Source organism: Hoplias malabaricus, chromosome 3 (assembly GCF_029633855.1).
Source record: "Hoplias malabaricus isolate fHopMal1 chromosome 3, fHopMal1.hap1, whole genome shotgun sequence".
Taxonomy (NCBI): Eukaryota; Metazoa; Chordata; class Actinopteri; order Characiformes; family Erythrinidae; genus Hoplias; species Hoplias malabaricus.
In genome coordinates, this window is record NC_089802.1 from 34,969,817 (window position 1) to 34,993,181 (window position 23,365).

Sequence of the window (23,365 nt, forward strand, 5' to 3'; positions counted from 1 at the left end):
GCACAAACACCATCCACCTACCTCATGTCTCATTCACATGTAAGAAACCCTAAAAACAGCTAGATGTTCACTGTGGTTTGCCCTCTGGCTTCACCCAGCCATTTTTTGTTGGAAGCCTTCTCTACCGCCATCCTTCTTTTCTTTGTGTAGACATTGCATCTATATGTCTCTCAGCTACAAGGCAAGTGTCAGTGTGTGTGCAGCTGAGCAGGGTGTTGTAGTAGACAGGTAAGCCATCCAACCATTTAGTTCAGTCCAAATAAAACAAGTTTTTACAGTCCTGTGGCCTACATGGAAAATTATTTCTATATGTTGCCAGAGCATTTGTGTCAATGATTATTTTTGGGATGTAAAGGGTATTTCAATAAATATAACACAAAGGTTTTTTTAAAGACACTTCCCATACTCCAGCTTTAATGGAAAAGAAGATGGTAAAGTCATATCAATGAGATTAATGTATTAAAACTGGGAAATCTTCACAACAACAACATCTTCCATAATTCATGTGCAACACTGCAATGATAATTGTTGTAAATTGTAGAAGACCTTGCACAATACAAAATAGCCAAACAAAGCTAGGCTGAAAATTACTTTAAATTATTTACATATTAATCTTGAGACCATTTGTAGTGCTCTGGGCATTAAAATTGTGCTGCAGGTAGTGTCACTGCCGCACATCTACAGGTTCTTGGGCTTGTGGGTTCAAGCCCTGTCTTGTGTCACTGTCTGACACAAGGAGTTTGGTGTGCTTTCCCTGTGTCTGCATGGGTTTTCTCTGTGGGTTTCCGCCCACAATGAAAACAAAAACAACAAAAAAACACACATCTTGGTCGGTGGATTGGCTGTGTGAAATTGCCCACAGTTATGAGTGTAGGGGTGAGAGAGTTTTCCTGCCTTGAGACATAGATCCCAGCTAGGCTATGTTTCAGAAGATGAATGAATGAATGAATGATAAGGCGCTCTTTTAATAAACAAATGATACTTATTGCACTCTAAATACCTGACGTGCTTTACATTTTGTGGGGGCTTTAGGGTCTCACCTCAACTTTTCAACCTCCATTTTACAGAATCCACCTGGATGATATGGCCACAGCTAATCTGCATCTGTACACTCCACTCACCCCACATCTCTTAGGAGTTCCTCAAGCTTTGTTAGTTCCTAAAAAGATACAAAAGTGTGAATAGACATATCAGTAACCAAAGAAAACTTGGCACTTCTGATTTCTCTGCTGAAACACATCTATTAAATTAGCTGAATTAATCAGCTGTATTTGAGCATTGAGTATTTGGCTTTCCATGACAAGAGCTCTCTAACCTTGTTAATACATGTTTGTTAAAGTTCCTTTAGCTGGAAATAAATGAAAATATATTTTGTTTGGTCTTAAATAATGTCTTCATAAGATTAAAACATTCCTTAGGATTTTTTAAAATAAATCTGTAATCATTCTCTTGAATGATACTAATGAGAAAAGACATCAATTTCCTCACTTCCAAATTAGCTGCTCATATTTATTTCCTTATTATTTTAGAACAAATAACCAAAAAAGAAAAGAATGTTTACACATTGGTTTCTGTGTTGATAAATGATGGATATACCACTACATACAATACAACTTAATCAATGCCTAAACAGTCTTTTTGGGGCAACTGTTGTAGAAATACAGATTATTCCTAAAGTTATAATAGTTCTAGCTGTATACTGTGATGCAGTTTACATTCTTGAGAGTATTATTTCATATTATGAAGCTGGAATGAGTGTGCAGTGATTTGTAGTGTAAATAATTAATGTGACATAATGAAACATTTATTTTCTGTGAACCATTGCTTTTCCGTAATGCAGGTCCTGTCAATATCTGACACCTCATTTAGTGTAAGTGCATCTATTTATCCAGATATTTCAACAAAGGCAAAAAAGGAAAATAAAGACTTAATATCTAGACTATCGTAACTAAAAGTGTATTGGAGTCTCGTTTTTTATTATTCCTGTATATATATATATACATATATATGTACTATATAAATATAGTACATATATAATTAATCTGCTCTTTTAATCCATTTTGTTTTTTATAAATATGTAGATTGATTTTATACAGGTTTTGTCTCTCTCTAGCTCTTTAGTCCGTGCATGTAGCATTAATACCTGACCTTAGGCAAATGTGTGAATGTGCAATTTTATTGGTTAGTGCTTTTCTCTGGAGATTACATAAGATGTTTCTGCGAAGGGTGTATCTGAAATAGCAGAAACTCATTAAAAGGAGTGTCTAAAAACTTTAGACTAAATTTAGTGTATGTTCTTTCATTGAGGGAGTGTTGAGGCTAATCTAATTTTCTAGAAAGCTTAAACAAATGTCCAAACAAGCCACACTCTCAACCTTGATTTTAAGGGGGACTTGTGCATATGGTTTGGGTGTAACCTTGTCCTTCTCCTTTTCTTGTTTCTAATCTCCAGACCTCCCTATTTAAGCCCCTTTCTCCTGCTTAGACCTGTGCTTATTTGATGGCCACCTACTGGGGGCTTTTTTTCCTGAATGCTGGAGCTCAACAGGGTTTAATCTAATCCCACTCAGGCAACAGATGGACTGATAGCATTGCTTCTCTAAATACAAACCATGTCTACCTCAGGAGCTTCATATACACTGGAGGGTAGGGATAGCCCCTCTCAAAACGCAAACCATATTACAGCACATTTCCATAGCCAGCAGAAGAGTTATGAAAGAGTTCAATTACAACATTTTTCCCCACTGTATATTCAGAAGTAAAAATAAACCTAAAAATGTCCAGAACTTTAGCTGCTGAGGTAGTTCATTTTTCAATAGCTAGAGCTGGAACCATCATAACAACCATGATCATGATTAATGACTTGACTCAGTGTGTAGTTTGATTAATTAGCTTGGTTTCTTATCATAACTTAACAGTTAGCAGTTAGATGAAAACACACCAAACTCTTCTGTCTTTACACACTCAAACCAATTATTACAATAAAACAGAAACATATGTAAGTTCATAGTCTCCCCTGCTGTGAAAATATGAGCAAACCCACTGGGAGGCTAGCATAAATGCTAATATTATTACCTCAAGCATGCTAATGTTGTTTGTACACTGATCAACCATAACATTATGACCACGTCTTTGTATCCACACTCACGGTCCATTCTCTCAGCTCCACTCACCACACAGGAGCACTTTGTATTTCTACAATTACAGACTGTAGTCCATCTCTTCTCCACATACATGGTTTGCTCCCTTTCAGTGACACTGGCGTGTTGGTGGTTGTTAGTGTGTGTTGCACTGGTATGAGTGGATCAGACTGGGCGGTATAAATTAGCTCAATCTCACACACACACACACACACACACTAATCCACCTATAGATCCCGACTAATAATATTAGCCTCATAAGGAAGAGCAAAAATAATTGCCAATAAAAAATAATGGTGGTCTCAACAGGAAGTACACAAATGAGAACATATCAATTTTGAACAGATACTAAGAATCAGAGAAGCTCATTTCTGTTCTGAGCAGTTCAGGTAGTGTTTGTGCATACACCAGCCATTCATCTCGTTCACCTGAAGTTAAGTTTAATGCTGGGTTTTGTCAATAGCATTGAAGATGAAAATGTTGGTTAGAATAAATGGATGTGTGAGTGTATGATTGAGTGAAAGAATGTATGACGTTTGTGAGAATGCTTGTTGTATTTGTGAGTGAGTATGTGAGTATCTGACAGAATATATGAAAGTTTATGTCTGTGTGATTCTGAGTTTATGTGTGTGTGTGTGTGTGTGTGAGAGAGAGAGAGAGAGAGAGAGAGAGAGAGAGTTTGTTGGTGCGTGTGTGTGAGGGAATGAATGTGTGTGTAAGAGAGAGAGAGGGGTAGTGAGTGTACTTTTGAGTGTGTGTGCTGTCTACACAGTGTAATGGGATTACCCTCGTGTCAGGCGCATGCGGGGGCGATTTAAGGGTCATTCGCTTTCTGAACAGTTCTGTCCAAAGCAAGTGGACTCGAGGGGCAGCATCATTGCCCCTAACCTCGGGGTTTACCCTTGCTGCACCACTCGGGGTCTTCTGGTGAAGGGTTTTGTGTTATTTATTAAATTCTTTTTCGCTCGAGCTTCGACCGTTAGGACGTTGGAGCGTATTGGCAGAGAGGGGGCGCTCGAAGCGAGCTGGAGCGCAAGAGAGGGATCTCTCTCTCTCTCTCTCTCTCTCTCTCTCTCTCTCTCACACACACACACACATATGCGCTCTCTTCTCTGGCACTTTCACACCGTCTGTATTTTGAGGACTATTTCCATGGCTTTGCGGCTAAAACGCTAAACGGTAAGACCCTCCTCTTTGTGGTTTCGCTCATTTTAAATATGACAGAAAAATGACAGCGAAAAGTTAACCTGACGACGCGTTCCAGTTTTTTTTAATACCCTGGGATTTGGATTTTGGGGGATTTTGACAGGTTTATTGTAAGATTCTGGCACTATTCATTTTCTTTTGCTATATTTTCGTCCAGTGTCCTTTTAATTTAACTCTGAGCAGTGCTTTCCGAATAAACGCTGATTGTGGGCTACGGTAGACTCTTGGGAAAAAGAAATATGCTTCATAAACTCGTCTCTGTGGACAGTTAAGCAAAACAATTGCAGACGTATTTAGCTAGGTAAATGTTGCCTTTTTTCCTTTGCATGCACCCATTTTGTAAAGCTCGTCCAGGTAGAGCAGCTTATGGAGCACTTCATCCAATTACCTCAGCACATTCCCAACAATCTGTTGCCCTCGCCAGTTCAACGGCTTTCAAACGAGAGCGCGTCCGGAGAGGGATATCGACAACAAATGTATCACTGGAGCTAAGCTTCAGCACAACTAATGCCTCCAAAATCACATTATACCACACTAAATAGCCTGTCGACAACGGAACCACTGTTAGAAGTACATCACCTAGCTATAATACCCTACTGTAGTGTGTGGTTTAGAGCACAGTCAGTAACCAAGCTAGAACCGTCAGTTTTAAGGTCATTTAGGTAGAAGGCTGGAGGATTAAATCTTTAAAGGCATTGAGCTCAATTATCCTGGAAAACATGATACTACACACTTGCACTTGGACGTGGTCAGATATGTGCCCAGAGGCACCTCTATGTACATCATTTGTTTTCTCAGGACAGTTTCTAGAGTTTGTGGTGAGTCAGGTTAATTCATGTGAGCTGGTGTCAGCACCTTATTTTTTTTATTGTATTTTTTTTAACTCTATAGGGATGCATAGATTAAGAAATGTTTATTTTATAATATGTTTATATCCGCTAATAACAGTGAAGATAAATGACAATTTATGTTTAAATATCATGTAGAAATGGGCTAGATCCGTTTGGATTAGTAATAAAAGGGGCAAATAGCTGACTTTATAGGCTCCACTTACCATATAGGAACATTTTGGCATTCTACAAATACAGACTGTAGTTCATCTACTGCTCTGCATACTTTGTTAGCCCTATTTCACCTTGTTCTTCAGGGTTCAGGACTACAAAAGGAACAAAGTGATGCAAGTGGTTTTTAGGTGGTGGTTCATTCACAGTGCTGCAGTGACAATGCCATGGTGGTGACAGGCTATTGTTTTGCACTTTTAAGTGTGGATCAGACACAGCAGTGCTACTGGAGTTTTTAAACACCTCAGTGTCACAGCTGGACTAAGAAAACTCCACCAACCAAAATTATTTGGCCAACACCCAGTGACCAGAGGATGACTTTACAAAGTAGACCAACATGAAAAAGTGTTGCGTTTGATGTGCTCGTACCAGTGCGAAACACACTAGCATCATGTCAGTGTGACCACAGCCCACTATGATCCATCATAACTGTATAACTCCAAAGTGTATCTGTATGAAGCAGAAACTTCAACATAGCAGTGACCCAGCTTCACAGACCGCTCAGCTTTTCAAATAAACACATATTTTTGAAATACAGCCAGGTATAAGTATCTTCTAAATAGAAGTCTGCTAATACCAGTATGATTCTTATATTATGCGTTCCCAATTACTTTTTGAGACCTTGACTACTCAGACTGTCTTTTATTGCTGTTGTGGAAAAATCTGTTAAATAGATTTAATGCAGTTTGACCCAAACTCAGTCCAGTGAATACCATCCTTTGCCCATGTTTGTATTATACCTACTGATCCAGCAGATGTGGAACTTGGTAATTGGTTAAATTAGTTTAATAATATAAGCTAGATAATGGAAAGCACGTATTATTAGAATAAAAAAAAAATTAAAGAGAGATGGCTTGACACAAGAAGTCAATCTGTGTAATTTGAGGTGAGCTACCTTTGGCCCATGGTTGAACTGCTTTTCCACAGATGTGTTAACTGACAATATACTGAAATGGCACTCCTCCCTGTCCTCTCAAAAGCTACCCAGGCAACTCTAAATGAGCAGCCAGTTACAGAAATAAGACATAATTATCCTGTCTTTAACTCCTCAAAACATGCTGTGGCTGTTCTCTGTAAACATAACCTCCTTTATTAGATCACCTATGGGCCACCCTTCCTCCCACCCAGCTCATTAATAATTGACTCACACCACCTGGCCCTTAATTCCCGTAACTCTGCTGCTGTGGCTTGTAACTGTCTCCTAGTCAGGTGATCTGTCTGTGAATCAAACTGGGACACTGTTGAAGGAGCATGTAGAGGCTGCTGTTCACAGTGTCTAGAGCATCATTAATCAATCCCCAGTTAAAGGGTGTTACTGGGTAAAATCATGACACGCAGAGAAAGTACCTTCCTAAAAGGAAAGTTTATTAGAAACACTTAGAAATAAATTAGAAATGTCCACATAAAAGCTAATTAAGCACAAAGAAACTGTAAATGTTGTGCTTCTCAGAAGATTCAGCATTTATCAGCACATCAAAGCTAAAGCTCCAAATCAGTTCTTTGACTCAATCACAAAGAAACACAGAAAAAATAACAAACCAGAAAAAAAAGAATTAAAGGAACCTTAAGTAGTATTTTTATCTTACAATTATGGTTTCAAAATAGTTGAGATACTTTACTGACTTGTAAAAGGGAGAGTAGAGCATCTGTTGTGGAACAGCACTGTAGAAACTGCACTATGTAACTTTTAGAGATGGATAGAAAACCACTGACCTCCTTCCCCTCTATGCCTTTATTTCAGGACAGTGATGTAAAAGTGAATTACAGTCTGCAAGTGGGAGCCAAGGTACAAAAATACCAAATCTTACCTAGTGTTCCTTTTAAAGGCAATGTAGATGAGTTTGGAGTACCACAGTTCTCATAGCAAAAGAGACTCCCCAATATGTTTGTGCTAATTCAGATGCTCAGCCTGTTTTAAGGTGGAATGGTATGTTTGAGTAAGATGACAGCTGTAGCTTGTTCGCTGTTGAAGTTTAACTTGCCAATAAGTTTTCATTAACTCTTTGAAGTATGCCACAGAAACTAGTTTGTAACTCGAGCTGATTTTGCTATGTGTTTACTTTCATGACATTCTGAATTTGGTATATTTCCTCTTTAAAAAATGACGTCTAAAAGTGTTTATTTTAAGTATATTTGAGTTGTACCCAGTACCCACTCACCACAAGATGATGTGATTTTCAACAATGTAACAGTTAATGAAATGTGATCTCAATTAAGTCCATGCTTTGATCAAAATACTACAAGGATCAAGCACCACAGACCCATTCTCGCCTTATCTAAGCAGCCATTTTCAGAATGACTTGCTCCTTTAAACGATATGGAGCTGCAAGCTGTTCACCGTAGCCATGAGCTAGCAGCAGTGAAAAGAGAGAGACAGTATCCCTTGTCTCTTTCCAAGATTTTGCGGTGTTGGAAGGACGTCATATGCTGCCCCCAGCAAAAACTTAATAGGACTTTCCTCCATCACCCAAAAATAAATACTAGGTGATCTACCACCAAAGAACAAAGAAGACCAAGAACATTTTGTTGATTTAACAATTACTTATTTATTAAAAGTAACAGGTTAGAGTAAAACACATCAAGTTTAATGTGGCTGTGCACAGCTTTATGTAGTTTTATAAACACACTATCTCCACAAAATGTTTCCCCACAACAAAGATAAAACACTCACGTGAAATAAAACCAATTCAGCAGTCCTCTCTCTGTGAGATATACGTGTGTAAATGCAGAGCTCCAAGCCGTCCTGCTGAGCTTGTGAACTAACCAATGCCAAGCTGAGGCTTTGGCTAATGCACATGGTGTTGCGCCAGACACAGCCCCAGAAACACACAGAAACGTCTTATTTCCTAGCATTCAGCCACAGTTTGTGCTGAAGAACGTATAATTTTCTGGTTCACGAACCAGTTTATTTGGAATTTGGAAACTCTTGCATGTGCATTTCAACATTAGAAGTCACTCAGTAAGCTAAAATGCCTTTTCTAGGCCTGCCCGGTAGGTGATCCGGCAAAAGTTAATTTGTGGTCTTGCTTCTTAGTTTGTGGGCTGGCAGAAACCCACATAAATACTAATAAATTTATTTTTCATACACTTTCAAATTTTAGTCTTGTTAATACACAACATTTCAGAACAATGAGAGTTTGTTAGTTGTAGATATGTGGAATAGAAGCTTGGACTTGCTAGCCTTTAGCATTTAAGGGGTTAAAAAGCATATGAGCTGAACTATGTTGTTGTGGTGTCAATTGATTAAATGTAATTGAGTTAGTTACACCAACATTCTGGGATTAATCAGGATTAACCACAATTTAAAATGCTTGTAATTTTTTTTATACCGGAGATAAGTAAATGTGTAGAGAGGAAATTGTCCTTTTTTAATTTATTAAAACATTTCAGAGTCTTTTTTTATAATATTGGAATTAGAATCTTTCAGTTTCTTGAGTAATGTTATGTTTCAGGGAGAAAGTTAACATCAAACACAACAAAGCTCGGACACAAACTTAAGTTGAGAAAATTGCAGTGTGCAGCTCACAGGTCAGACATTTAAACATCTCCATATTCCAGCTTCAACAACTTTTATAAGAGACAAATATGTGGACTAAGTGAGGCACGAGGGGAAAAAAAAAAAAAAAGATTGTCCTGAACTACTTGGAGCAGCTGTTTTGTTTGTGTGTGTGTGTGTGTGTGTGTGTGAGAGAGAGAGACAGAGAGAGAGAGACTAAGGCTGAGAGCTAGTTATGACATTTAATCCATATTTCAGCATAAAAATAATGTAATCTACCTGCAGATGCTGTGTTTACATCTAATGAAACCGTTAATACACCAATAGACTCTGTAAAGTGATTGAATTATGGAAGGAATTTATGACCAAATTCGATGAAATGATAAATTTGAAAGAGTTTGCTGTTAAAGTTTCCAGATTAATCACGTGTTACTACGTTAACGTTGATGGCACTAGTTGTTATAGGTAAACCAAACTAGGCAGTGACCTTTGGCACAGTAAAAAAAAAATCTATTGAAATATGCTGAATAGTTTATTATACACATTCCTTGGAAACAGTTTACTGGAACACTGGCTGTCAGGTGCTGTGACAAATTATTTATCGGATCATATTTAAGTCAGATTTGATCAGAAGTGATAAAATAACATCAGGTATGATGCTACAAGTAGTAAAGTTCATTTGGGAAGTAGATAAAGTGCCCAGAAAGCACACAAGTGAGTGTGTAATTACATAAACATGTTGAGAGTGTAATGGGGAGTTATAGTATATGATAAAGTTCGATAAAACACCTACTCATACAGTTTTTTTTTTCTTTTTCTGAAATGAAGTGCCTTAAAACAGAGTGTTTACCTCTTTGCTGCAGTAACATTTTCTACCATTCTGAAAAGGCTTTAACAGATGCTAAAACATTGCTGTGAGGATACGATAGATTCAAACAGAGGAAGTTAAATCTGCAGAAGGAGTTGATGACCACTGCTTGAAAGAAATTTTACGACAAAGAAAATTATGACAAAAATATATGGCTGTTCTCAAGACTAGAGCAAGTGCAACATGCTGTTATTACAGATAATTTAAAAAAATCATGGTTCTTTAAGGGTTCTTTATAAAATGCAATAGTTATTTTCAAAGCCATACATATGTTCTTTAGATTGGAAAAAAACCTTTTTCTATTGCTGTATGTAGTCATTTAAAACATCCTGATTCATCAGAAGAACTATTTCAGCAGGCACAGAAACCTTTTTTTATATATAGAACCATGGTCATTAATAAAGAACCCTTGAAGAACTCTTATGACACTGTAGGCAATTTCATATTTTGCCCATTGTCGCTTCATGTTCCACTACTCTTGAACCTCACTCTGATTTGTCATACTTTCATAAATGTTTTTTTTTTTTTTTAAGGAATGCTTCCTATACATTTTTCATTACTGCCCACAGGCCATTCATAGAGGCTGGAGTTTTCTTCCGCACACATTTTGCAACATAGCCCCAAGAGATCTCACTCAGAACTGTGTAGCACCTTCTGCTGTTTTGTTATTTAGAATATCTGTAGTTTTACTTCTTTATGTAAGCAGACAATATCATAGACTAATGCTAAATATCAGTGTATGAGATTGCAAAGATTTCCCACAGCCTGTGTTGTTTTGGCCTTGTGTCTGTTTTCCCTCAAGTCACCCTCAGTCATGTGACCAAGCTCACAGGTCATCCTAGTTACGTTTCCTATTTAAGGTCTGTCTTGGTTTCACTCTCCCCTGTTCCAATTCCTGCCCTAAAGCCTTCCTGAAAGTGTGCACTTTGATGCTGTTTGATGACACCGTCGAAGGGGGAGCAGAAGGCTTGCAAGGTTTCAAGTGTTTAAGGGGTTGGAACATTAAGAACAGAATGGGACACTTGCACTCTTCAGGTGTATACATCATACATAAATATGTTGAAAGTTGTTGAGATCATTTAATATAATACCTTATGAGTATTAGGAGTAAATGTGTGTGTTGCCCTGTAAAGGACTGGCACCCCCTCCAGGGTGTATTCAAGCCTTGCGCCCAATGATTCCAGGTAGGCTCTGGACTCACCGCGACCCTGAAATGGAAAAAGCGGTTACAGAAAATGAATGAATGAATGAGTATTAGGAGGCTGTGATCCACAAGATTTTCTTATTCTGCTCTTTTAGAAAAAACAAAATAATCTTGTGTCTTCCTATGATTCTCATTAATACATCGGACACACCTGTTAAAGACTTTCTGACAAGCTCAATGCATTAAAGTTCACAGATAATTAAAGCCTCAGTATATTTACATAGAGCACCATTTATTGATCAGAATTGACATAGAAATGTAAATATTTATGCATAAATATCTGGTTACCAGTGATGTCCAGTTCTTTTACCAAGTTTAGTTACGTTAAAATGTAGTTTTCTGTCCTAAACTGCTTGACATTTATATTTGTTTATATTAGGGCTGGGCGATATGATAAAAAATCTTGATATGCCTAATAGAAATGGTGATATATGATACAATATTAAGAAAACCATAACAAAATATAATGTCAAAGTATTAGTGTTTATTTTTAACACCAGAAAGAACATGCTGCATGATGTAATTGTAATTATCAACTGTATGTCTAAGAAATAGTGATGTCCCGATCAAGTTTTTTTGCCCCCCATCCCGATTCGAGTTTTTAATATTGAGTATCTGATACCGAGTCCCAATTTGTTACTTAGATTTTCCTAGATAGTACTGTCACACAGTGCACGCTTCCAGTAAACTCAGCCCAGTGTATCTGCATCTGCTTGACACTGAATATCTCGTATTAAGAAGCAAACTCCCAGCATTCAAGCTGCTTATTTATTTTTTCAAGCACGGACCTGTTTCTCTCAGCGGTGCCACAAAACCAACAAACCCCTGTAGGAGGGACTGTGACTCCATTGGCTGCAGCACTAAATGATGGACAGCTAAGTCTAATTTTTAATATTTTTAAATTTTTTAATATGTAGCTAATTGGCTAAATAAAAGTGATAACAAATGAGAAGCGCATTCTCTGTTTCGGAGCCGTGGAGTATCTACCCCTCCCTCCAGCTGAGCAAGAGCAGAGTGTCTCAAACAAGTCATGGTCTTTACATCGCTATTTTTTGGAATTAAATCTTCGCCACTGGTTTCATTTTTTGCTCATTGCGTATCCTAGGCATTTTCGGTATAATGAATATGGTCACTTTCAGAATCGTGTAAAAAAAATAAAATAAAAAAATACTATGGAGTGTATCGATATACAGCTTGAGCTGAAGTCACGTTCACGAGCCCGCGTCAGAAGCTCGTGCTTACGTCACAATATCGGCAAAAGTCTTATCGAATTAAAAACCATACCAGTATTATCGTGAACAATATTATATTGCCCACCCCAGTTTACATCACTACAGTTAACAGGGCTTTTCCAATAACATCAGTATTTTAAACATTTCGCAAAAGATTATGTTTTAATACAGGTAAGAGATACTAGTTATATCTAAAGCGTTAATGTTTATCTGTTTTCCGAGTTGTTACTGATTTCTGTGAACAACATCACAGGCTCCCAGTGTATATAAATATATTTGTTATCATCAGAGTGTTGGGAACTATTGAGGAGTGCAGTACTGTACTATACAGTTCATAGTCTTATTACAGCATCCAGTCTGTTCAGGACTCTTTGATATATTTTTCTCCAGTAGAACTACAAAGTGCTCCTGTATGGTCAGTGGAGCTGATAAAATGGTATGGATTAGGTATGTGTCTATTCCAGTGATCATTCAGTGTATGGGAATGCTGGTCTCTGACTTTAGCACATTGTATATTTAAGCCTTAAAGCTCTAATTAGAAAGCAATAGCCCACACTAAATGCAACTATTTTGAAAATAATCTTATTAAATTAAGTGTTGTCTTTTGGCCAATGTTCTTTTAAGCCCCACTATAGCATAACTATGTGGATTGACATGTCTGGATGTCAGATCATTCAGTTTAACCATTGCTTGATATTTGCTTGCATCTCTTTCTGCAGAATTTTCTACACCGGTTTAACAATGTTAATTTGACTATCTCTGTGAACTGTCTTCCACTAAGTCTTTTTTATCAGTCCCATATGCACTATTTTAAGTGTCAAGTTACTTTTCTTGGTTGGTAAAAGCATCTGAGATCATTTCTTTCACACCTGCGGCAACAGGATAGCCTTGTTTTCCCTGTGGCTGCCAAGAGCCAGACATATGCTGTTGTCTTTCACAGTTATGCCCCATACGCCTGTCATATTGTGTGTCTATTTCTTTGTCCCCTTTGCCTAGCAGTATGTCTGGTAATCCAGTGCTTGTTTGGCTGTCATTGTTTCCACTGTCCCTAGTTGTCTCATTAAACAAGGTGCCTAATAGTATTTATTATGCTCACAGGCAGCCACAGTGAGTGCTCATTTAGCTGTGGTTGTCTCATTGTAGGGGACCCCTTTAATCAGTGATGGTGTTCACACCCATTCATTTGGGCCACCTGCGCTAGATGTGGACCAGAGACTCCAGGTGGTCTGTTATTTGGAATAAATGGCAAAAACATAATTCTGTTGCATATTATATGTTTAATATAGCAGAGTTCATCTGCTTTATATTGCATAAATTGATTGTGTATACATGAAGTTTTTATAATCATGAAAAAAGCCTGAATTTATTTAAAAGCAGCTTTAATGGTGACGTTCACGATTAAAAAAAAAATAAAAGCACTTTGTCATAAAATTCTAAGGATATTTCCTCACCATTTCCTAGCTCACAATTTGCTAATTCCCTGGTTTGTTTATGTTAAGAAGCTCTGTGTTTTTTAATGTGGAACTGTATGTTTGAGGGGAAAACAGAAATGAATTTTGAAATTTATCTTGTCTATAGGTTTTTATTCATTGTTTGTATTACCACAGAAACTCATTTACTCCAGTTGTTTAACTTTGTAGCACTTTTGGCTGTCTTTTCATTGTCTTAAATCCGTTAAAATGCCATTTTTCTGCTGTGAGCAGAGAGAAAGCCTAGCATACCGGACCGGATTCATAAACACATTACATCAGGTTTGAGCGTGAAAACTGGAGAGCTAGCAAATGGTGAGGAAATATCCTCAGAATTTTATAAAAAGTGTTATTTTGATTAATATTCTGAACGTCACCTTTAAGTCTGATTGGTTAGTGCATTATTTTTTATTGTCATTACAGATTTTAGTGATGATTAATTTATTTTTATATTATTTTATTACTGTTATTATTCATTTTGTTTATATTTGATAGATATGGCAAAAATGAGACTGGCTAATAACAAACCACTCAGTGACATAGATTTCATCACTTTTCGTTGTAAATATATTAACAACTTGGACTTCTGACCTTCTCTGTTAGTTTTGAAAGATGAAAGGATTTTTTTTGTTTCTTCCAAACAAGTCTATTAGCAAGTCTGTTAAATGGAAGAATAATTAAATGTTCAAAAAGAGTACTTTCAAAAGAATTGTTTCAGTACGTTTTTAGAGAGATATAATATTGACGTATGCTATGCCTTGATGTCACACTCTTCTAAGGTCTATAAACAGCTATTGCAGAAAAATGACACAGAAGGTAGGTGGGGGTGGCAGTAAACATTAATAAGTAAGATAATATGATGTCATAAAGGCTTTTTTGTTCTTCATGGACTTAATACAGCTATTATATTGGTCACTGTGTTTAACATACTCTGTATAACTGGCCTTAGATTTTTTTATTTTTATTTTTAGTTTTAGTTTTTTGGTGATAGATGGAGTTGTTAATTGTTGTAGAAATACTGCTGATAACAGGGGTAATTGTGTAATATTGTCCACTCCTCTGTGAGACTAGACCGCCTGCTGATGGAGGATTCACATCAGTCTTTCAAACAGAGCACCGCAAGGCTTTTTGTTTGCTCCAAGGTTCGACTCACCTCCAGGGTTTAGAGGGACAGAGATCTATCTTTCTGACATAGATGCCTGACGGCAGAGAAAGTTTCCATGCTTTTTAAATGGCAGACTCCTGGAAGCCATGAGAACCTAGTGGTAGCTGCACAAATTTACTTTACAGTTTTACTTGCAATAGAACCTATTTGTACTTGTTTAAATTCTCCTTAACCATAGTTTACAATACAGTGTTTAAGAGTTTTTTGACTTGCTGAGGTCCTGTTCACAACATACTAATAATACCATATTGGAAATAATATTTTGAACATTAATTTTGAGTTAGTAATAGCTTAATGATCTCTAAAACTAAGATATGTTAATAAATATGTTGATTAATGTTATAGTTTTTAAGGTTGTGGCATTGTTTAACTGGTACACCTTCAACTGATTATTTTATTTGGTTGATATTGAATTTTGTTGATGTTTTTAGCTAGCTTCTTATTTGAATTCATATTTCTACCTTATATTTTTCAGCAGTATTGTGTGACAGATTACAACATCGATGCCTTTTTAAGGTGGAGCTGAATTTGTGAATAAGATGGCTGATATATAAGAAGGCAACTTCACACTCACTGAGGTCAACACTGTTCAGATTAAGTCATTAACCCACTATAGTGATGTGGAAATATTAGTCAACCTTTTATCAGCAAATATTCCATGTTATTGATTGTGGTTTACTAATTTCCTTCACACAGTTTCTCTTTTAATTCATAACATGTTCATTCATAATAACACTTTAATGCTTTGGGAGCTGATATGAAAGGAAGAAAGATTTGCCTGTTTCTGCCATTTTAGCAGCACAGTGCAAATACGTTCCACAAACCTTTGTATGTCACAGTCATGCCCTGATGTTTGCATTTGTACTTTAATGGTTTGAAATGGTAAGTGTTTGGTGTGCAATCTGTGAGCAGAGAGTGAAAGCCTAGCGTACTGAACTAGCATTTTATTTTAGCCATTTACAGACACAAGATTTTACACCTTTAATCCACACACATGCATCTGTACTTTACACATTTACCAGAAATTCTAAAACAAAGGTGGAAGAAACAAATTGTTGAAAGGGGGTGTGGTGGAATTAGGGATGTCACGATAACAGAAATGTACAAGTCAGTACCAATACCACAAATATTCCATGAATCTCTGTACCAATGTCAATTCCACAATAAAAACTATACCAATGAAATGAGTGCATGTAAACTTAAATGCATTATTTAAAAGTTTATTTCCAGAAAAAAAAAAAAAGTGCAATTTAGTCGCTTCGGGCTCTTCAGGCTTCGTGATGCAGCGGTTTTGTTTTGGTCAAACTCAAACGCAAAGTATTTCCATACATATTTTTATTTTATTTTTTTTTCAAACATTTGCAAGGGATCTGTTGCTGTTGTTTTAGCTTTCTCGGCTTATTAGCATGTAGGCTTATTAAGGTGACATCGTGTGGTCTGGGAGATCTGTGAAGCCTACCTTCGGTACCACAGGAAACAAGAACCGTATTGTTTTCAGAATTTTGGTATTGATTTGTAGTAAATTTGTAGTATTGAAGTGTCGGTTCTCGTGACATCTCTAGGTGGAATAAAGCGAAAATTCAGAAGTTTGTCTCTAAGGAGAGTGAATGGCTAGATTTTATACATCTTTTAGTAATGGGTGTGGTTAAACTACAAAAGACAAATTAAGACACACAAAGAGGTGTCTATGTACTTTTGGTCATGTATTATGCAAAAGTTTGGGTGCTTTTGATTAAATTGCTTGTTTTTGTTGATTTATTTTTTTTATTTGTTTTAGTTAAAACATTTTATACAAAGAACACACTTTGGCACATATTAATGCACAATTACTGCTTATTCACTAACTTTCCCACTTTGAGACATAACAACATAAAAACAAAATTTGGCTTGATCAAAATTTACATTTGATTTTTAAAAAGATTTTTAGCCAGTTTGCTAAAGCAGTATATAGAAGTGCACTTATGTCTGCAGAATTGTGTCATACTCCTTTGTTCCCTTGGATTTTATATGCATAAATGTATAATTGTGTGCGTCAACTACATGGCTATAGTCGATAATTATAAGCAGACAAAGTGCACTTACAAGGTAGGCGTACCTAAAACCTAGCACTTCAATATAGTCAGTGTAGCAAGAAAAGCTTACATGAAAATTCCACATAGCAGCTGTGCTACTACAGTTGTGTGGTGGATAGGAGAGGCTGCAGACGGTATATTCATACTCCCACATGCTTTCTGTGCTTTCTCACTTAATGACAAATGAAGATTAAGCATTAAAAAATATCTTTACTTGAGAGAAACTATTTCCCTAAAAAGCCTGGGCCATTATCTTTTGCAGAGTGTTTATTGCTGTATTTTGTGAAAATGGCCTGAAATCCTTATTGTGCTAATTAGTCTAACAAGTTCCTTAATGCAGATTATTTTGTCTGACTGAACCTTGTAATTAAATAGGTCTCTTTGACCTCATTTAAAGCATTTTTCTTGATATGTTCCAGTGTTTTCTCCATAATTTTAGGATGCAGTGGTGAATAACCAGAGGGAATTTTTGAGTAAAGAGAGAGTGTGGTGTATGAATCATACCTACTTGTGTTTGGAACATACACACACAGTTGTTTTGGCAAGTTTGTTTTATTCCATCAATAGGATGTACTAGAGCTGGGCACTATGTCCAAAAATGTTATCAAGATAGGTTTTTCTATATTGATTGATCTCGATATTTATTGCAATATTAACATTTTGTAACACTGTGACAAAACATGTCCTTCTAAAATAATAAATAAATAAATAAATAAATAAATTTATATATATATATATATATATATATATATATATATATATATATATATATATATATATATATGCGCACATTACTCAAATACACAATGAAAGATTTTACTCGATCAATATCATTATATTTTTGTGGTAAGAGAATGTTATCTATGTCTTGTGTCATGAAAAGATTCTTAGGACATTACCACCTCAAGCATTTAAAGAAGCAAAAAGAGTTAAAAGATAGATTAAGTGCTAAACTGTAAACATATTGCACTTAACCCATTAGAGGCTTAGAACAGTGCTTGTAACAGTGGGAAAGCTAAAATGTTTTCATTTTTGCACTTTCATTCATTCATTGTCTGTAATTTCATTCGTTCAGTCCGTTTATCCAGTTCAGGGTTTTGGTGGGTCCAGAGCCGACCCAGAATCACTGAGTGAAAGGCGGAAAAAGGTTCCGAACTTGGGAGTGTTTATTTAAAAGAAAGAAAAAAAAACAGCTTGATCTATGCTATTAGATCCAATTTAAAAATTCACAAGAAAATAATTTTCCGTGAAGAAAACCACGTCAGGCAACGGACAGTGCTCTCGCAAATGGGAAAATACACTTTGAGTGAAGAAAAACCCACTGGGTTCTTCGAGGGAAAATTTCTGTGCTTGTGTTATGATGGGGTTATCATACCAGCCAAAATACACCCCAAAACACAGAGGGAATAGGATACTGTAACAATATTCAACATATATTTATAACATATACACAAGCACTTGAATTAAACCTATTATAGTATTGTTTACCTTCTCATGTTCATGTGGTCGCCTGTTAATTTACCGTAATAACATGAGTATATGTGCCTTATGGCTTGCAGTTGGCTGTGCTGACCAGGAATAGAAATTAATGTTTATTGAGCTCTATTACCCAAAGCTTATCATCCTTATCAAGCAAAGATTTATCACGAAACACATCAATATTGTTTTATTGCCCAGCATTAGGATATACAGGGGTTAGATCATGAAACTGAAACACCTGTCATTTTAGTGTGGGCGGTTACATGGCTAAATTGGACCAGCCTGGTGGCCAATCTTCATTAACTGCACATTTCAACAGTAAGACCATGTGCATCCAATGGTTCAAACATTGTATCCTGAAGGCGGTGCCGTGTATCAGGACGACAATGCACCAATACACACAGCAAGACTGGTGAAAGATTGGTTTGATGAACATGAAAGTGAAGTTGAACATCTCCCATGGCCTGCACAGTCACCAGATCTAAGTACTATTGAGCCACTTTGGGGTGTTTTGGAGGAGCGAGTCAGGAAACGTTTTCCTCCACCAGCATCACATAGTGACCTGGCCACTATCCTGCAAGAAGAATGGCTTAAAATCCCTCTGACCACTGTGCAGGACTTGTATATGTCATTCCCAAGACGAATTGACGCTGAATTGGCCGCAAAAGGATGCCCTACAACATACTAATAAATTATTGTGGTCTAAAGCCAGGTGTTTCACTTTCATTGTCCAACCCCTGTACATTGAAACACTCAGTGTTAATGTGGTAATGAGTAGTAACTTGTTAAATTAACTGAAGTACATATACAAACGTACAGTTTAATTGTAGTGATGTCCCGATCAAGTTTTTTTTCCCGATCCAAATCTTTTAATATTGAGTATCTGCCGATACAGAGTCCCGATCCGATACGTCTAGATTTTTCTAAATATGACTGTTACATGGTGCACACTTCAAGTACATTATAGTTATAACAATCTCACAGTAATAAAGATATTAACTGCACCCAAGCTGCTGCATAATTAAAAAAAAAATTATAACAAAGGAAGCAAAAGGTGTCTTCACAAATTGCTCATATAACTTCCACTTAGTGCAGCAATGCAGTAGTAAAAATAGAACATTTAAACATGAATAATATAATCCCAGTACCACTTTGAAGGGCCAGAATAGCTTAATATTCACAGTCACAACAAATAACCTCGGTTCCTCTGTCCAGCAGAGTTACAGCTGATGCTTCTGACTTTTATGGAAACTCTGCAGAGGGCTTTCATTTTAAAATGACGGATACATGATGACACCTGTCTGTGGTGGCCAGCAGAGTCAGGTCACAACAACATTTACGAAGTGTGCTATATTTTATAAACACCGGTGCTGGAGGGAATATTCACATTGATCACGATCGGTTCATGGAGAAGGAGGAGGAGGAGGGAGTGTGAGCTTGCCGCCTAGAGGAAATAGAGGACTTAAGTTAAGACTTAAGTTCGAGCTCGATAAACTGATACAAATCAGTAAAATAAAATAATCTGCCCCAATATCAACCTTTGAGATCAGATCGGGAGATCCACAAGTATTTTCTTAAATGTTAGCTGTTCGTAGTTCCCAATTCTTTTACTGTGTTTAAATTGATGGTGGTGTTTTGTTGTGCTACTTTGTGACTGGATTGCACCATTGATTTTGGAACTGTAGCGGGCCAGACCTAGGAGAGGCATTTTCATTTACTGACTGACTGATTGGCTATAATCAGAACTTGGCTGAAATGTGTATGCATTAGGCCTTGCTCAATAGATACATACACTAGAGCTTAGCTAAAGCTCAGTTTGGCTGAAGTCAATGTTCTTTGACACAGTGGTATGAATGTGTTTGTCAAACTCAGTTGTCCTGGAGAAACTGTATTCAATTCCACTAAAATATAGCCCCATTATCTAAAATATATCGTATTTATTGTAAATATATTAATATTTAATAAAATATAGTTAATATTATGCAAATTGTATATATTTAATATAATATTATATAAAATATAGCCCCATGTTACCTTAAAAATCCTGGCTTCAAATCACGGCTCTGTCAAATTCTAATTAAGTAGGTATTTTACGTGGGTCTTGGGTTATCAACTTTTTGTCTTACACTCTAAGAATAGTTTTTGTTAATGCTATTTTTACTCTTATAAGAAATGATCAAATGTGATTTTTACGTCTAAATAATTACTTTGGTTCTAAAATGTAGTCAGCTTTATTTTCATTACATAACTGTTGAATTGAAATATAGTTTCTTCAAGACTAACATTAGTTCTGTCTGAAAGCAGAGCTGTATGGTCTCCAGTGTTTCAGCTCTTACTTGTTGCTGCAAATCAACCCCCTGTGGGAGGGACTGTGACTCCATTGGCTGCTGAACTAAATGATGGACAGCTAACTCTGGCTGCTGATTGGCCTAATAAGAGTGACGATCAATGAGAAGCGTGTTTTCTGTTTATGAGCTGTGGAGTATATGTCTCTTCCTCTGGCTGAGGCAGAGCATGGGAGCGTCTGTATGTCTCAAACATGTCGTTTAGTGTCCAAATACGGGACGATTCCCTGTTTTACGAGAAGGTTGGCAACCCTAGTCACCACTGACTTTGAATACAGCTTGTGATCATATTCAAATGTCCTGGTATTGAGAATTGTTTTCGAAAAGAGGATGAAGCTGGGACTGTTTTGTTGAATTAAGTCGTTCCACTTTAAAAGGCCCAAATGGAACTTTGTTAAAATGTACATGTGCGAGGTTTGACAGAAGAGATTTTTCTTATTTCAATTTATTAGAATTAAATTTCTATTTATTACAATTATTATTCTGTTTGTTTCATTTCTATTTATTAGTTCTGCCCTATGTTTTTCTGTACCACTGTATCACAGAATAAAAGCCATGTGTAGACAAAGACATGGATTTGAAGAAACAAAGCTTCTCAAGGACCTTTAATAAAAGGAGGGTATGTATTTTGGACCCTACTTTCCCATTGCTTGGCTCATTGTAGATCAAAATGACCCGAACAGTGTAGTACACACTTATGTTGCTGTGCTGATGGATGCTGGGTGTTCTTAGAAGTTCCACTAAGGTTTTACTGGGGACTTCTACTCAAGTTGTATTTTGGGAAGGTACTTTTACTGCAGTCATTACTTTACCCCAAGTGGTTCTCAATCCTGGTCCAGGTGGGCCACTGCCCTGCAAGTTGTAGTTTTCCCCTCAATCCATCACACTCACTTCAGCTTCGGAAGGGATTGTTAATTAGCTCATTATTTCCATCAGGTGTGTTTGGAGCAGAGGAAGCTCTAAAATGTGTAGGGCATTGGCCCACCAGGAGTAGAATTAAGAACCGCTGCTTTACCCGAAGTATTTTAACTGGATACTATACTGACTTTTTTTCAGCGTGACTATCTACAGAAGACCTTCCTATTTGTAAAGATTGTTTAGCCTTTTTATTTATTTATTTTTTGTAATTTGAGAGCAGAGCAGTGCCACAGAACAAACATGAACCAAAACCCAGCCTTGTCTAACTTTAATTCCAGTGAAATTGACAATAGGCTCAAGAGGGCAAGCAGAAATTCTTAGTGTGGATGGAGTGAGTCATGATGCGTTTGATGGGACGACTGAGCTGCGCCTGTCCATCAACTGTGGAAACGAGTCCAGCTCCACAGAGAGTCCACAGTCCCTCATCATGTTCATTGTGCGGAAGATAATGAAAGCCAAATTTAAGCAGCTCGTACCCTGGGAGCAAAGGCCCCTGATCACTGAAAATATGAAATGCGCACGGGGGTGTTTGTGTGTTTCTGAACTCCGTATTTCTGAAGCAAGAGTTTGGCAGTGAATTCATGTGAGATTGATCACATATGTTGCTAATATTTGAAGGACAAATGACATATACTTGAATTTCTAAATGAACACCAGTATCTACAGAAGAAAAGAGAGGTTACACACTATATTATACATTATTTGGCCAAAGGTTTGTAGAAACATGCTCATCCAAAATTTCTTAGAATGTTAAGATGGCGTTCAGCCACATAAACATCAGTGGATAATTAGTTCTGGATCACAAACTCCACTCCAACTCATCCAAGGTGCAAGGTGTTGCACGAAGCTTCATCCCTCCTGATAATATTTATAATATAACCCTAAGGAAGTTTTACATTCTGTGTGTAATAGACATGAAACAATATTAAAATGTATCTCAATTATCAAACTCAGTTAATTTCACCAATTTTTATGTTGAACAACAAATATTAGCAGCACTATTTGTACTAATTTAAATAAAGTTTAAACAAAAATAGACCTAAATAAACTATAAACTCTGCAATCTTGTTTTTCTGTTTCCCTTGTGTAAAGCTGTAAAAGATATTAAGAGATTAAGATATCTCACATGAATCATTACATTAGGTTTTGTTTAACAGGTAATCATGACTATTTAACCTCAGTTTAATTGTTTTTGTGGAAATACATTTGCTAAAGAGACCAAACTGAAAACCCTTTTTAAGAGATGTGTTTTTTTGAAAGAGCTCCTAGTGCACAAAGAAAATGAGCTTGAAAAATTTAAGGTGGAACTTAATTTAAATGTTGGTAGTAGAATGCTATTGTCAGGTTTGCCCCTCTTGTCTAATTCAGTTTCAGTGTTGGCTTTCCTTGTTTTGATTTACTTAGCCATGTGTTTTTCTTCAGTCATGTGATCCCTTGTCACACACCCTCATTTCTGTCATGTGACTTATACTCACTGATCTCACTTGTTTTATTCTGTTTTAAACGCCTAGTCTTTTGTCTCATTGTTTGTTGGTCATTTCTGAGTGTCTGTAATTCTATGGTTCTCTTTCCCTGGTTTGTTTCTAATTCTCATGTTTATGGTCTTTATCTGTGTTTCTAGCCTGTTCCTTGTTAGTGTTTGTCTTAGTTCAGGGTGGTTTCTGTGTTTCTTGCTTGTTCCTTGTTAGTGTTTTGTCTTAGTTCATTGTG

At 36.7% G+C, this 23,365-nt stretch overlaps 1 protein-coding gene across 10 annotated transcripts in view; it reads left to right on the forward strand.

The window, feature by feature from the left end:
- The first annotated feature begins 4,134 nt into the window (after positions 1-4,134).
- pcdh15b (protocadherin-related 15b) overlaps positions 4,135-23,365 on the forward strand; it is a 323,490-nt gene continuing 304,259 nt past the window's right edge. For 2 of the 10 annotated variants that reach the window (XM_066663496.1, XM_066663499.1), the window contains exons 1-2: positions 4,140-4,319; positions 7,149-7,193. The gene's annotated coding sequence lies outside the window, so the exon portion shown is untranslated. Of the gene's footprint in view, positions 4,320-7,148; positions 7,194-21,282; positions 21,357-23,365 lie in introns of all 10 variants that reach the window. The other 8 variants (XM_066663495.1, XM_066663498.1, XM_066663500.1 and 5 more) reach the window with 6 other exon arrangements.